The sequence below is a fragment of the Schistocerca piceifrons genome, chromosome 3 (genome assembly GCF_021461385.2).
Source record: "Schistocerca piceifrons isolate TAMUIC-IGC-003096 chromosome 3, iqSchPice1.1, whole genome shotgun sequence".
In the NCBI taxonomy this organism is placed as follows: domain Eukaryota; kingdom Metazoa; phylum Arthropoda; class Insecta; order Orthoptera; family Acrididae; genus Schistocerca; species Schistocerca piceifrons.
In genome coordinates, this window is record NC_060140.1 from 499,705,432 (window position 1) to 499,720,409 (window position 14,978).

The following is a 14,978-nucleotide window of genomic DNA, read 5'->3' on the forward strand; positions in this document are numbered from 1 at the left end:
AGCCAAGTATATGGTTCAGGTCTGTTTTTTCAGCTTTTGGATCATGTGAGATGCTTGAGTTAGATACAGAGTACTGACGTGGACCAGGAAAATGCCCAGTGGGCACGACATGTATAAATGTTCGTTTGCCTGTGGGTTTGCCCAAAGCTTATTTTAAATACCTGAAATTTGGGCAGTTATAAACAAAGTACTTTTTAAAATTTTGGCTTCTAGAATGTATAACTTAGTCTGAAGCTCATGGTCTTGCAGCAGCGTTCTCACTTCCCGAGCATGGGGTCACGGGTTCGATTCCTGGTGGGGTCAGGGATTTTTCACCTGCTTCGAGATGACTGGGTGGTGATGTGTCGTCATCATCATCATCATTCATCCCCATTATGGTTGGAGGAAGGCAATGGCAAACCACCTCCTCTAGGACCTTGCCTAGTACTGCGGTGCAGGTCTCCCGCATCATTCCCCTATGCTCCGTCAAGGAGTATGGGACTTCATCAGCATCACGTATAACTTACCAATTAAAATACGGAATGAGATGATACTCTGGATGTTAAAAGTTAGTAATGTTTTCACTTAAACCTATGTATATCATTCATTGCCTTTATTACTAAGAATAAACAACTGGAATGTGTTTCTTGATGATAAATTTATTCTTAATTGTAAAACTGTTGTCAGAAAAAAAAGCTTGATTGTCAGATGTAACAACATACGAACAGATTATAGTTTCCTGTTCTGCTCCTTTCTTTATCTGCTTTTGTAAGACTGCACTGCTGTGAAGACAAAATGAGAACACTAATATGGATTTAATAACAAAGAATCAATGCCCACCTTGCAGCTAATCATCTTGATAGTGCAGTATATGGTAGTAACCTGAAGCCTATTGAGATGCTTGATGCAATAAGCTTTGTTTGTGGCACACCAAAGAACACTGGACTCAATGTTATTCAGGTTAGAGAGAACTGGGCTGACTATAGGAACAAACAAGGAATTTGACCCAGACAAATTTGTGTGTGGAAAAAGCACATACTCGTTCTCAGGAAGATAAAAATCAGTATGTAAAACCTTTATTGTGATGGCAAGATTTAAGAGGAACTCGTGAATTGGCAGAAGTTGCCATAAAAATTCAGGGCACACCAGTTACACCTGCTGCTACTGCTTCTGTGTGCTCGTTCAGCAATTCTGGGTGGATCCAAAGACAGGGAAAAAAGTAGACTATATCAGAGAGGGCTGCAAAACTAAAACCAACCTAGCTCTCCTACAACTGGAAGTTGATGGCTGGAGCAGGAACATGACATCAGCCTGTTAATTCCACAGAATAAAAGCCATTCTGAACAGTCCAAGCAAAGACAAAATGGAAAGGAATCTAGTGATAAGTGAGGAATCAGATTCAGGAGAATCTGAAGCAGAGTCAGAACTTCTTGCAGTAATAGAGTACAAGTAAAAATACTACCTACAGGCTAGCTTCTTAATATAAACTACACTTTATTTCAAAAATAACTTTTAAATCTGAGTTCTGTTTTCTTTTAATTATGCACTACTCCAACAACTGACCGTATAGACGTAAAAAGTTATGTTTACAGTCCAATTTATTTTTCCTTATAACTTTTTCCTAATACTCAAGCAGCTTTCTCAACTTGGTTACGCAACCACTAAAGAATCAGTATTGCAAAACACCTTTTCCAATACAAAATATTACCTTAAAGTTTTTTTTTATATGTGCCACTTCTCAATGTTTAAAATGCATAAATGCCTGGACATTACCCACACATTTGCCCCTACTTATAAATGCCCAGGCATTTTACACCACTTGTGCTTGTGGCCAGATCATCCTACGATTGGAAAACAGACAATGGATGTTGTAGGAATTAGTGTGTTGTACTTCTATTGAGAAGACAACAATCTACAGGATTTTATGTGATGAGCTACACATACGTAAAGTTGCTGCACAGTGGGTGCTTCACGCACTAAGTGAAGTGGTAAAGTGGACACATTACGAAACTTGTTATGTGCACCTAGTGTGATACGAGGAGGAGGACGACAATATGCCAGTGAGAATTGTCGCCACAGATGAATTTTACACCAGGGCCTATGAGCCAGAACAAAAAGTGCCATCCAGTTTCACCTTGCAGGAAGAAATTTCATTGCACTCTGTCTCGTGTCAAGTTATGGTCGTCATAGCCTATGACATTAGAGAAGTGATTTTGTGCCATTTCATACCACATGGACAAACTGTTAATGCGATGTACTACTGTCGTACTTTTCTACAACGACACCTATTACGGGCTATTTAGGAGAAACATTCTAAACATCTACATGAAATTAATTCTTCAGGACAAAGCGAAAGCTCACACTGCAGCATGTGTGCGGAATCAGTTCGCACAATGGATATGGGAAGTACTAGAGCATTCACCATATTTTCCAGACCTAACGATTATGACCGTATACAAAAACTTAAACAGCCATTGCATGGAACACATTTTCCAACATGTGAAGACATTACCACAGCAGTGACACGTGAGATCCAAAATTTCACTCGTGGTGAGGGCACGGAAATTTCGTGTCTTCCACAGTGATATCAGTGTGTGAGGGATTTGTTGGGAGACTATTTGAGGGCCTCTCTAAGATGTCACACGACCATGTTCCTGTATTGTACTACTGTGTATGGTTGCAATTACAGCAAAATATGTTTGAAGCAACAAAATTTGTTTTATCTTTTTCCTCATGCTATATCTTCGTGGCGGTACATGTAATGTTTACAAATGAACTAACCTTCCATTTGCACATTTCAGAATTTTTTAATTTGTTACCATTTTCGAGACAAAAAATAATTGTCATGACTTTTGCAATGACCCTTGAATGTCAATGGAAATTAATGATATCAGACTTATGTTCTTGCTCTTAAGGGTGTGTGGTTCTTTGTGGAATTTTTTTTGTGGTTGGTGTTTTCTTTTTAGTTCAGTTTGTAACCTGAAGATGATATGTATTAGTGTTATTTTTGGAGGATTGACAGCATGGGAGACCACTAATTTATTGTTTAATTTCATGACATTTATGGTTATTGTGGAAGAGAAGTGCAGGGCTATGTGCCTAATTTGTCTCTCATTAAAAACTCCAAGTTCCCAAGGGTGTGCAATTAGTTAGTTACTATTATTCTTAATATATTGTTATAACAAAAGTGGTGAGTGTTTATTACAGCTGAATGAGTGACACAAATGTTACAATATTGTATTTAGAAGAGTTACTTTTTTCATTTTTCTAATGAAATCATGGGTCAAAGTGGACAGACAGTATCGATGATGATGATGATGATGATGATGATGATGATGATGATGATGATGGTGATGATGATGATGGTGATGATGGTGATGGTTATTTGGGTTGAGGAGGCACTCGACATCATATTCATCAGTGCCATGACAAAAAGTCAGCATGCAGATCTCAAGGGTGGGGACAAAGGCCGTCCCCACATGAGGAGCAGTTTATAACGTATTAAAGTTTGCCGCTCTTCCTCACCAATTTAGGGATGAGGCCTGACAGTTCAAAAAATTTCACCACTCTTGTAACACTAGTATGAGTATCTGGAACGATAGTGGGCAGATCTCCAGCAAGGCTGAGGGCTGCCCTAATATCAGTATATAGGACACACATAGCCACAATATGCTGAACTGAAAGCAGCATGCCACTAACTTCACAGAGTGGTGCATCCTCAGGTAGGAGGAGGAAGCCATGTGTGAAAGAGCTATGCCCGATGTGCAGTCTGGTAAGCAAAACCACCTTTTAGCGGCGAAGCTGACATTAAGTCCACCAAGCCTTTGTGGTTGATTTGAACAACCACAGTTTGTTGTCTGTCACCTGCAACCATTCAGTCTCCCCCTACCGCATCTGTCAGAAAATGAGATGATGGTGTGCAACGGGATGGGACACTGATGGACAGCACTATCCCAACAATCTTCCTTGGCAGCTTTGTCGGCCATATCATTGCCCTGTATCCCAATGTGGCCAGGTACCCAGCAAAAGATCACCTCCTTGCCATGGTGTTGGAGAAGCTGTAAGGGATCATGGATGAGCTGAATCAGTGGGTCTATCGGGTACATTTGCTGGAGTGCTTGCAGTGCACTAAAAGAGTCAGAACAGGCAAGAAAACTCATACAGTGATGTCTGTGAACCCTTTCCAGTGCCATCAGAATACCATATAACTTTGCATCATAATCCGTGAATTGTTCTGGAAGATGCACTTTACAAACGCTATCAGGAAAAACAGTAGTACAACAAGAGCATTCTCCTGCTGGGATCCATCTGTATAAATAACGATAAAAAACTATGGTAAGTACTTAAAATAGACAAAAACATAGTTGTAAAAACAAATTCTGGAGTACAAGTTTCCTTGTATTGTGTCAAGCTTAAAAGCATTTTGGGCCTCTGAAGATGCCAAGGTATGTTCCATCCCTGGGTGAGTATTTTCATGTCCGAGAGATCCAGATCCTTGAGACAGTCTGTAGCACGTATACCAAACGGCTTGGTTGCTTAGGGCTGATTACTGAACAGTCATTCAAAGGTGGGTTGAACCACTGAACTAGATGCCAATGACTGAGGTGACATCTACATCTACATTTATACTCCACAAGCCACCCAACGGTGTGTGGCAGAGGGCACTTTACACGCCACTGTCATTACCTCCCTTTCCTGTTCTAGTCGCGTATGGTTCGCAGGAAGAACGACTGTCGGAAAGCCACCGTGTGCGCTCGAATCTCCCCAATTTTACATTCGTGATCTCCTCGGGAGGTATAAGTATGGGGAAGCAATACATTTGATACCTCATCCAGAAATGCACCCTCTCAAAACCTGGACAGCAAGCTACACCGCGATGCAGAGCGTCTCTCTTGCAGAGTCTGCCATCTCTGTAACGCTATCACGCTTACCAAATAACCCTGTGACGAAACGCGTCGCTCTTCTTTGGATCTTCTCTATCTCCTCTGTCAGCCCAACCTGGTATGGATACCACACTGATGAGCAATACTCAAGTATAGGTTGAACAAATGTTTTGTAAGCCACCTCCTTTGTTGATGGACTACATTTTTAATTTTATATGATCATTCCACTTCAAATCGTTCCGCACGCATACTCCCAGATATTTTACAGAAGTAACTGCTACCAGTGTTTGTTCCGCTTCCATATAATCATACAATAAAGGATCCTTATTTCTATGTATTCGCAATACATTACATTTGTCTATGTTAAGGGAGTTGCCACTCCCTGCACCAAGTGCCTATCTGCTGCAGATCTTCCTGCATTTTGCTGCAATTTTCTAATGCTGCAACTTCTCTGTACACTACAGCATCATCTGCGAAAAGCCGCATGGAACTTCCGACACTATCTACTAGGTCATTTATATATATTGTGAAAAGCAACACTCCCCTGTGGCATGCCAGAGGTTACTTTAACATCTGTACGCGTCTCTCCATTGAGAACAACATGCTGTGTTCTGTTTGCTAAAAACTCTTCAATCCAGCCACACAGCTGGTCTGATATTCCATAGGCTCTTACTTTGTTTATCAGGCAACAGTGCGGAACTGTATCAAACGCCTTCCGGAAGTCAAGGAAAATAGCATCTACCTGGGAGCCTGTATCTAATATTTTCTGGGTCTCATGAACAGATAAAGAGAGTTGGGTCTCACACAATCGCTGTTTCCAGAATCCATGTTGATTCCTACAGAGTAGATTCTGGGTTTCCAGAAATGACATGATACGTGAACAAAAAACATGTTCTAAAATTCTACAACAGATCTATGTGAGAGATATAGGCCTATAGTTTTGCACATCTGCTCGACGACCCTTCTTGAAAACTGGGACTACCCGTGCTCTTTTCCAATCATTTGGAACCTTCCGTTCCTCTAGAGACTTGCGGTACATGGCTGTTAGAAGGGGGGCAAGTTCTTTCGCATACTCTGTGTAGAATCGAATTGGTACCCCATCAGGTCCAGTAGACTTTCCTCTGTTGAGTGATTTCAGTTGGTTTTCTATTCCTTGGACACTTATTTCGATGTCAGCCATTTTTTCATATGTACAAGGATTTAGAGAAGGAACTGCAGTGTGGTCTTCCTCTGTGAAACAGCTTTGGAAAAAGGTGTTCAGTATTTAAGCTTTATGTGCGTCATCCTCTGTGACGCTGAGATTTTCAGTGCCTATCAAGAAAAAAGGATACACACCAAATCCAGAGTGGTTGTTCCCCAGCCTCTGCACACCGACTCTGAACTGGGCTGGTCAGAAAGGCTCCAGATGATATCTGAATGCCCTCATGGTGGAGAGCATCTAACATCCAGAGGTAGGAAGGACAGACCGATCCGTAGACCATGCCGCCACAATTTAAGGAGAGATCGAACAAATCCCCTATAAAACTGCAGGAGGCAGAACTTGTCAGCTTCTCATGGTTTTCTGCCATGGCATTTCAAAATACTCAATGACTGGAAGCCCTTTGTTCCTAGGTCTTTCAGGTGTGTGAGCCATGTTAATTTTGAGTAAAATAATAAACCCAAAAAATGCACAGCATCTGGAAAAGGTAAAATATTGTCCCCCATTGTGAGCACTGGCTGGTTAAAACCCCGACAAGCACGGTTAAAACTGACACCTGTAGTCTTCTCTGGTGACAACCGAAAACCAGATGTCTGGGCCCAGGTTTCCAGCCTCTTAATGGTCAGCTGTAGCTGCCTCGTCGTCATTGTAAGATCAGAAGAGAGTAGAAGATTGCAAAGTCATCCACAAACAGAGCATTTAACAGGGCCCTGACTGCGCGGGAAATGCCACTGATAGCGATGGCAAACAATGTAACACTGAGGACACTGCCCTGGAGCACACCATTCTCCTGAACATAGCAATCAGACATGGCATTGCCAATATGATAACGAAAATGCTGGTCCTCAAGAAATGATTGATTCAGAAGCAGGAGACTTCCATCTAGTCCCCATTCATGAAGTTGGCGAAGGATGTTGTACCCCCAAATAGTGTCATATGCTTTACGAGGTCAAAAAACACACAAACTAAATGGTTTCGGTGTAAGAAGCACTCCTGTATCGCCGTCTCCAGTAGAATTAAGTTGTCAAAGGAGGAACAGTAGCACCCGTAATGGCATTGGGAGCAACTCAGGTGACCTCGGGACTCGAGCAGCCAGACGAGACGGCGGTTGACCATGTGTTCAAGAGTCTTACCCATACAACTGGTAAGGGCGGCACTCCAAAAACTGTTAGGGGCGCTACAGTCTTTGCCAGGTTTCCAGAATGGAATTAATATTGCCTCCTTTCAAGTCATGGGGTATTGTACTTCAAACCAGATCTGACAAACAAGAGACGAACTGTCCTTTCGCTTCAGGGCACAGATGATGAAGCATGGCATAATGGATCTCATCAGGTCCTGGAGCAGTATCTCTGGCTGCAGACAGATCTGATTCCAGTTCTCACATGGAGAATGGAAGGTTGTAGACATCCTCATAATGCGAGAAGAAATTGAGCTACCTCTTCTCTGCAGTCCTGTGGAATACCTGGATGTGGGAGCTTGTCTGGATGATGTAGTAGTAACAATAAAGAAATATTCTGCTATAATGTGACCCCATTATTTGACAAGGCCGTAAGGGAACACATACTACCCTTGCCTGAAATCAGTCTTACTGATTCCCAAACTTGCACGGTGTAAATGGACCAATTAATGGAAGTCGTGAATTCCCTTCAGGAAGCCCTCTTCCGTTCTTTGGTCACATGCCCTGCATGTGCTCTCACAGACCTGAAGGCAGGAAGATTGTCTGTAGTTGGAGAGTGAGCTCCACAAAGCTGTCTGTCTGGCCCATATTGCCAATCAACAGTCATCATTCCGCCAAGGTAAAGACTGGATGTAGTTACTAGACCTGGGGATGGACTCTGCGGCAGCCCTTTGGATCTTGCGGGTGATATGGGCTGCCGCCTCCTGTGCACAATCTTTTCATTCAAAAATAGCCTATCAACTGTACTGTAACCAATTTGCCCTTTGTACCATTCACCTGTGTAATCTCCTGTTAGTCACTGTCCTAATGGGCAGATGGACTCACACTGGGAAGATGTCAGTAGAATGTAAATCTGGAACCACTTCCCACTGAACTAGATGTGCAATAGCTGGGGGGAGAAAATAATAAAAAAGGTCAATGGCCGAAAAAGACCCTGTAACTGTGGAAAAGTGAGTTATCTGACCTGTGTTCAAAAGGCAGATATTCTCAGAGCGGACGAGTTGCTCGATCATTAAACCCCTGGAGCAACAGACAGTATCAAATACTTGGTTTTCCCCTGTGAGAAATAACATACAAAGGCTTTGGGAACTTTCATAGCCGGTCGACATGGCCGGAACAATGCTGCTGCTAAGGTCGCAGGTCCAAATACTGCTTCGGGTATGGATGTGTGTTATGTCCTTAGGTTCATTAGGTTTAAGTAGTTCTAAGTCTAGGGGACTGATGACCTCAGTCCCATAGTGCTTGGAGGCATCTGATTTGAACTTTTATATTTTTAGTTTGCACCTCTATGAGTTACGCCACTACACTAACAAAAACACAGACTGTACAATTCTGATGCGTAGCATTCATGTCTACTCCCACCAAGTACCACACAGCTTACCATCGGTGAGGTGGCTTGTGTGGCTCAGCGATTCAGATAGCCGTACCAGAGTTGCAACCACAACAGAAGAGTATCTGTTGAGAGACCAGACAAACATGTGGCTCTGGAACAGAGGCAGCAGTCTTTTCAGTAGCTGCATCGACAACAGTCTGGATCATTGACAGATCTCTAACATTAACAACAACAGCTTTGTTGTGCTGGTACTCCAGACTGCTGAAACATGGGGAAACTAAAGCCGTAATTTTCCCTAAGAGCATGCAGCTCTCCTGCACAGTTAAATGATGGAATCCTCTTGGGTAAAATATTCTTGTGGTAAAATAGTCCCTCATTTGGATCTCTGGGCGGGGTCCAGTCAGGGGGATGTTGGCATCAGGAGAAACGAAACTAGTTTTCTATGGATCGGCGTGTGGAATGTTACATATCTTAATCGAGTAGGTAGGTTAGAAAATTTAAAGATGGAAATTGCTAGGTTGAAGTTAGATATAGCAGGAATTAGTGAAGTTCTGTGGCAGCAGGAACAGGATTTCTGGTCAGCTGAATACAAGATTATAAATACAAAATCAAATAGGTGTAATGTATGAGTAAATTTAATAATGTATAAGAAAATAGGAATGCAGGTAAGCTTCTATGAAGGCATACTGAATGTGTTATCAAAGACAGACAAAGCCCACTTCCACCACAGCATTACAAATTTATCTGCCAACTAGCTATGCAGATGAACAGATTAGAGAAATTTTTGATGGAATAGCAGACATTATTCAGATAGTTAAGGAAGATAAAAATTTAATTGTGAGTTGGGATTGAAATTTGATAGTAGCAAAGGATGAGAACGGATAGTAGTACTGAATATGGACTGGGGGGAAAGGAACGAAACAGGAAGCCATCTCCTAGAATTTTGCAAAGATTGATTATATAATGGTAAGGCAGACTTCAAGCAGTAAAGGAAACAAAAGAAAAATCTGGAGTAGGTATTAAAATCCATGGAGAAGAAATAAGAACTTTGAAGTTTGCCGATGACATTGTAATTCCGTCAGAGACAGCAAAGGACTTGGAAGAGCAGTTGAACGGAATGGACAGTGTTTTGAAAGGAGGATATAAGATGAACATCAACAAAAGCATAACGAGGATAATGGAATGTAGTGTAATTAAGTTGGGTGATGCTGAGGGTATTAGATTAGGAAATGAGACACAAAGCAGTAAAGGAGTTTTGCTATTTGGGAAGCAAAATAACTGATGATGGTCGAAGTAGAGAAGATATAAAATGTAGATGGGCAATGGCAAGGAAATCGTTTCTGAAGAAGAGAAATTTGTTAACATCAAGTATAGATTTAAGTGTCAGGAAGTCGTTTCTGAAAGTATTTGTATGGAGTGTAGCAATGTATGGAAGTGAAACACTGACGATAAATAGTTTGGACAAGAAGAGAATAGAAGCTTTTGAAATGTGGTGCTACAGAAGAATGCTGAAGATTAGATGGGTAGATCACATAACTAATGAGGAGGTATTGAATAGAATTGGGGAGAAGAGGAGTTTGTGGCACAACTTGACAAGAAGAAGTGACCGGTTGGTAGGACGTGTTCTGAGGCAACAAGGGATCACAAATTTAGCATTGGCGGGCAGTGTGGAGGGTAAAAATCGTAGAGGGAGACCAAGACATGAATACACTAAGCAGATTCAGAAGGATGTAGGTTGCAGTAAGTACTGGCAGATGATGAAGCTTGCACAGGATAGGGTAGCATGGAGAGCTGCATCAAACCAGTCTCAGGACTGAAGACTACAACAACAACAACAACTACAACAACAACAAGACAGATTTCAGAACCAGGTTTTAAATCTTAAGATATTTCCATGGGCAGATGTGAACAGACCAGAATTTCTTGGTTAGGCCTATGCACTGCAGATTAAAATTAAAGAAATTGTAAAAACGTAGGAAGAAATGGGATCTAAATATGTGGAAAGAGCAAGAGGTTGTTTAGAATTTCAAAGAGTGCATTAGGCAATGACTGACTAGAAGAGGGGAAAGGAATACAGTAGATGATAACCATGTAGTTTTCAATGATGACACAGTGAAGGCAGGAAAGGATCAAATTAGATAAAAAGGTAAGACCCAGTACAAATCCTCCGATAACACGAGAAATATTGAGCTTAACTGATGAAAGAAAATATAAAATGCAGCTAAAAAAGCAGGCAGAAGATAATACAAATAGTTAGAATGGCTAGAGGAAAAAATTGTAAGTTTTACGAGGGTGAGTCAAATGAAAACCTTAAATACTTTTTTAAATATTATTTATTGTGCAGAAGTGGTACAAAGCTGTATCACTTTTCAACATAATCTCCCCCATGCTCAGTGCAAGTCCTCCAGCACATACAAAGTGCATAAATTCCTTTGAAAAAAATTCTTTTGGTAGTCCGCGCAACCACTCATGCACCGTGTGGCGTACCTCTTCATCAGAACAGAACTTCTCTCCTCCCACTGTCTCTTTGAGTGGTCCAAACATATGGAAATAACTTGGGGCAAGGTCTGGTGAGTATGGTGGATGAGGAAGACACTCAAAATGAAGGTCTGTGATTGTTGCAACTATTGTACGGGCAATGTGGGGCCTTGCATTGTCATGTTGCAAAAGGACACCTGCTGACAGCAATCCACATAAATCTGATTTGATTGCAGGCTGCAGATGTTTTTTTTAGGAGATCTGTGTATGCTGCATTGGTGACAGTGGTCCCTCTAGGCATGTAATGCTCCAAAATGACTCCTTTTTCATCCCAAATGAGAGTCAGAATAACATTCCCTGCTGATGGTTCTGTTTGAAACTTCTTTGGTTTTGGTGATGAAGAATGGCGCCATTCCTTGCTCAATCTCTTTGTTTCCACTTGGTGGAAGTGAACCCAGGTTTAGTCCCCAGTAACAATTCTTGCAAGGAAGCCATCACCTTCTCGTTCAAAGTGCCGAAGAAGTTTTTCACAAGCATCAACAAGTCGTTCTTTCAGTTCAGGAGTCAGCTGCCATCGCACCCATCTTGCAGACACTTTGTGAAACTGGAGCATATGATGCACAGTGTGGTGTGCTGACCCATGACTAATCTGTAAACATGCTGCAATGTCATTCAGTGTCACTCGCGGTTTTCCTTCATTATGGCTTCAACTGCTGCAATGTCCTGTGGAGTCACAACACGTTGTGCCTGACCTGGACAAGGAGCATCTTCCACCGAAGTCACACCATTTGCGAATTTCCTACTTCATTCGTAGACTTGCTGCTGTGACAAACATGCATCACCATACTGAACCTTCATTCGTTGATGAATTTCAATAGGTTTTACACCTTCACTATGCAAAAACCGAATAACAGAACACTGTTCTTCCCTGGTGCAAGTTGCAATTGGGGCGGCCATTTTTATAATGATACTGCGACGGTATGTGTGCATCTGGTCTATGCTGCCACCTACAGGTCATTCTGCACGCTGTTTGTAGCATGCTTACCAACTTACACGATAATGGCACGAAATTTTGATTTGTTATTACAAATTTGAGGTTTTCATTTGACTCACCCTCGTAAAAGCAGATTTCACTATGGGGAAAGATACCGTCTGCATGAGGTGATTTATACAGAGGTTCTATACAAGGGAGATGAATTTGAATGCAACATTACAGAACTGGAAGAGCATGTAAATGATGATGATGATGATGATTTGGGAGATACGATACTGTGAGGAAAATTTGATAGAGCAGTGAAAGATCTAAGCTGAAACATGGCACCGGGAGTACACAACATTCTGTCAGAACTACTGATACTTTGGGAGACCCAGCCATGATAAATTCTTCCATATGGTGTGCAATGTGTATCAGACAGGAGAAGCAAAGCTTCTGACGACGTTCAAAAATTCTGAGCAAAGCAGGAGTAAAATATGGGGAGCAAAAGGTTATTTATAACTTGCACAAAAACCAGGTGGCAATTATAAGAATCAAGGGGCACGAAAGGGAAGGGGGTCTAGTGTAGCAGGGGATACAACCCGTCGGCTTTGGACAATGACGTCACAAGTCGCCAGAGAGCAGTTTACCATTTTCGCTTTTGCTGTTATGTTTCAGTTTCGTTTTTTTACCGATTGCTTAATAAAGTGGATCTGTTTATTCTATCTCGTGAGATTTTTTTTTTTTTAAAGCCAAAAAACACTTATCAGCTACTGAAGGGAGCTACAACACTAAGAAGAATCGCTTCTCATTTGGCTACTTGTGACGTCATTGTCCAACGCCGACGGGTTGTATCCCCTGCTACACTAGTCCCAAGGGAAGCGCCAGTGGAGGAGACAGGGTTGTAGCCTATTCCTGATGTTATTCAATCTGTACATTTAACAAGCAGTAAAGGAAGCCACAGAAAAATCTGAGCAGGAACTGAAGTCCAGGGAGGGGAGGACAAAAAAAAAAAAAAACCTCTGACATTTGCCGATGATCTTGCAATTCTGTGGGGAGTAGCAAAGGACTTGGAAGAGCAGTTGAACAGAATAGACAGTGCCTTGAGAGGGGGATATAACATGACTGCAACAAAAACAAAACAAGGTTATGGCATGTTGTTGAACTAAATCAGATGATACTGAGATAGTTAGATTATTAAATGAGACACTTAAAGTAGTAGATGTGTGTGGTTACCTGAGCATCAAAACAACTGATGAGGGCTGAAGTAGGGAGCATAAAGAAGGTAGAATGTCAATGGCAAAAACAAGAATTTCTGAAAATAAGAATATCGATCTAGGTGTTAGGAAGTCTTTTCTGAAAATATTTGTATGGAGTGTAGCCATGCATGGAAATGAAACATTGACGACAAAAAGTTGAGACAAAAAGAGAATCGAAGCTTTTGAAATGTGGTGCTATGTAAGAATGCTGAAGATTAGATGGATAGATTATGTGACAACTGATGAGGTACTGAAGATAATTGGGGAGAAGAATAATTTGTGGTACAACCTGACTAAAAGAAGGGACTGGTTGGCACGACACTTTCTGAGCCATCCAGGGATCACAAACTTTGTATTGGAGGGAAGAGTAAGGGTGTGTGGAGGGTGGGACAAGGGTTATCATAGGGGTGAGAGAGAGGGGGGAGGGAGGGAGAGGGGAGGAGGGAGGTGTGTGTGTGTGTGTGTGTGTGTGTGTGTGTGTGTGTGTGTGTGTGTGTGTGTGTTTTATCACTTTCGCCATTACGCCCACTCATTATACAGATACAAATACAAATTGTTCCTCTGTCACGTGCAACTATGCTCAGTAAACTACATAGCAGAGTACTCTTCACAGTGTGTGACATTTTTAGGTTTCCTACACCATGGGCAATTTGCATCACGCGACCTGAAATTTGTTGTGTGCCTTCCTGTTGACAAACCGTACACACTACAGAGACAAAAGACAGGGGTCCGAATATTGTTTATATTTACTAGTAAACGTTTTTCGCTGCCCGACACAACGATATATGGCGACCAGGATGATGATAATAATTAACGTTGAAAGACCTCATTAAGCACTGTATTACATGATGACTGCTGTCGTTTAACATTTCGAACAGACTGCACATCATAAAAATGCCTGATTACCTTATACACTAATAATGATATTTACATACTTACAACTCAGTTGTTTTGCGTCAAAACACGTAAGAAACCCTGCCAAAACCTTGTAAAAGACGGTATCCACAACCAGCATGTTATAATTTCCTATAAACTCAGCTGCACACAAGTCGTAAAGTAAACTGTCCTCAGTCCTGAATGAATGCAAAGTAGTTACACGTAAGACACTCTTCTTACACCAGAGATATTATGAATCAAACAATGTGACTGCACACGGCCGTGGACTGCAACAAAGTATCGCCAGATCGTGGACTTGTCCACCGATCCCGTATATGTTCACAAACAGGATCGTAGATCATTCTATTATTCATTCATTGTAGCAGAAGACGAGGAACTCAAATCCACGAACACAGAAACTTAGACTGCATGTGAGATTGTTTGGAAAAGGCTCAGTATCAATGGCGGACAAAAACTTGTAGTCGGATTTTTTTTTTTTTATCAACCATCGAACTCATCCATATATCTATGCTCCCGATCACATAGCCACCATTGAAGGATCTATTCTTCATTAATTCAATTTCACCAAAATACTGTGGAAATTAGAGGTAAATAACTGCACTGCTAATATAAATCGACTCAAATATTAATTGAATCTCAGAGCATAATTTGATTATTGGAGAAATATTAAGCATTCCTTTGGAATGATAAACTTAATTTCATTTCTGTGTTAAGAATTCGCTGCAGATCGGAACAGTAGCTATTTGCGCTAAATGTAATTTTCCATTCAAAAGAAGTGACACATGAAAACCTGCAAAGATT

General features: G+C 41.4%; 1 protein-coding gene across 1 annotated transcript in view; it reads right to left on the reverse strand.

Moving 5' to 3' along the window:
* The window catches only part of LOC124789588 (small RNA degrading nuclease 5), a 43,279-nt gene extending 28,788 nt beyond the window's left edge, over nucleotides 1–14,491 (reverse strand). The window contains 1 exon segment of the mRNA XM_047256997.1: nucleotides 14,220–14,491. The gene's annotated coding sequence lies outside the window, so the exon portion shown is untranslated.
* Between the last annotated feature and the right edge of the window lie 487 nt (nucleotides 14,492–14,978).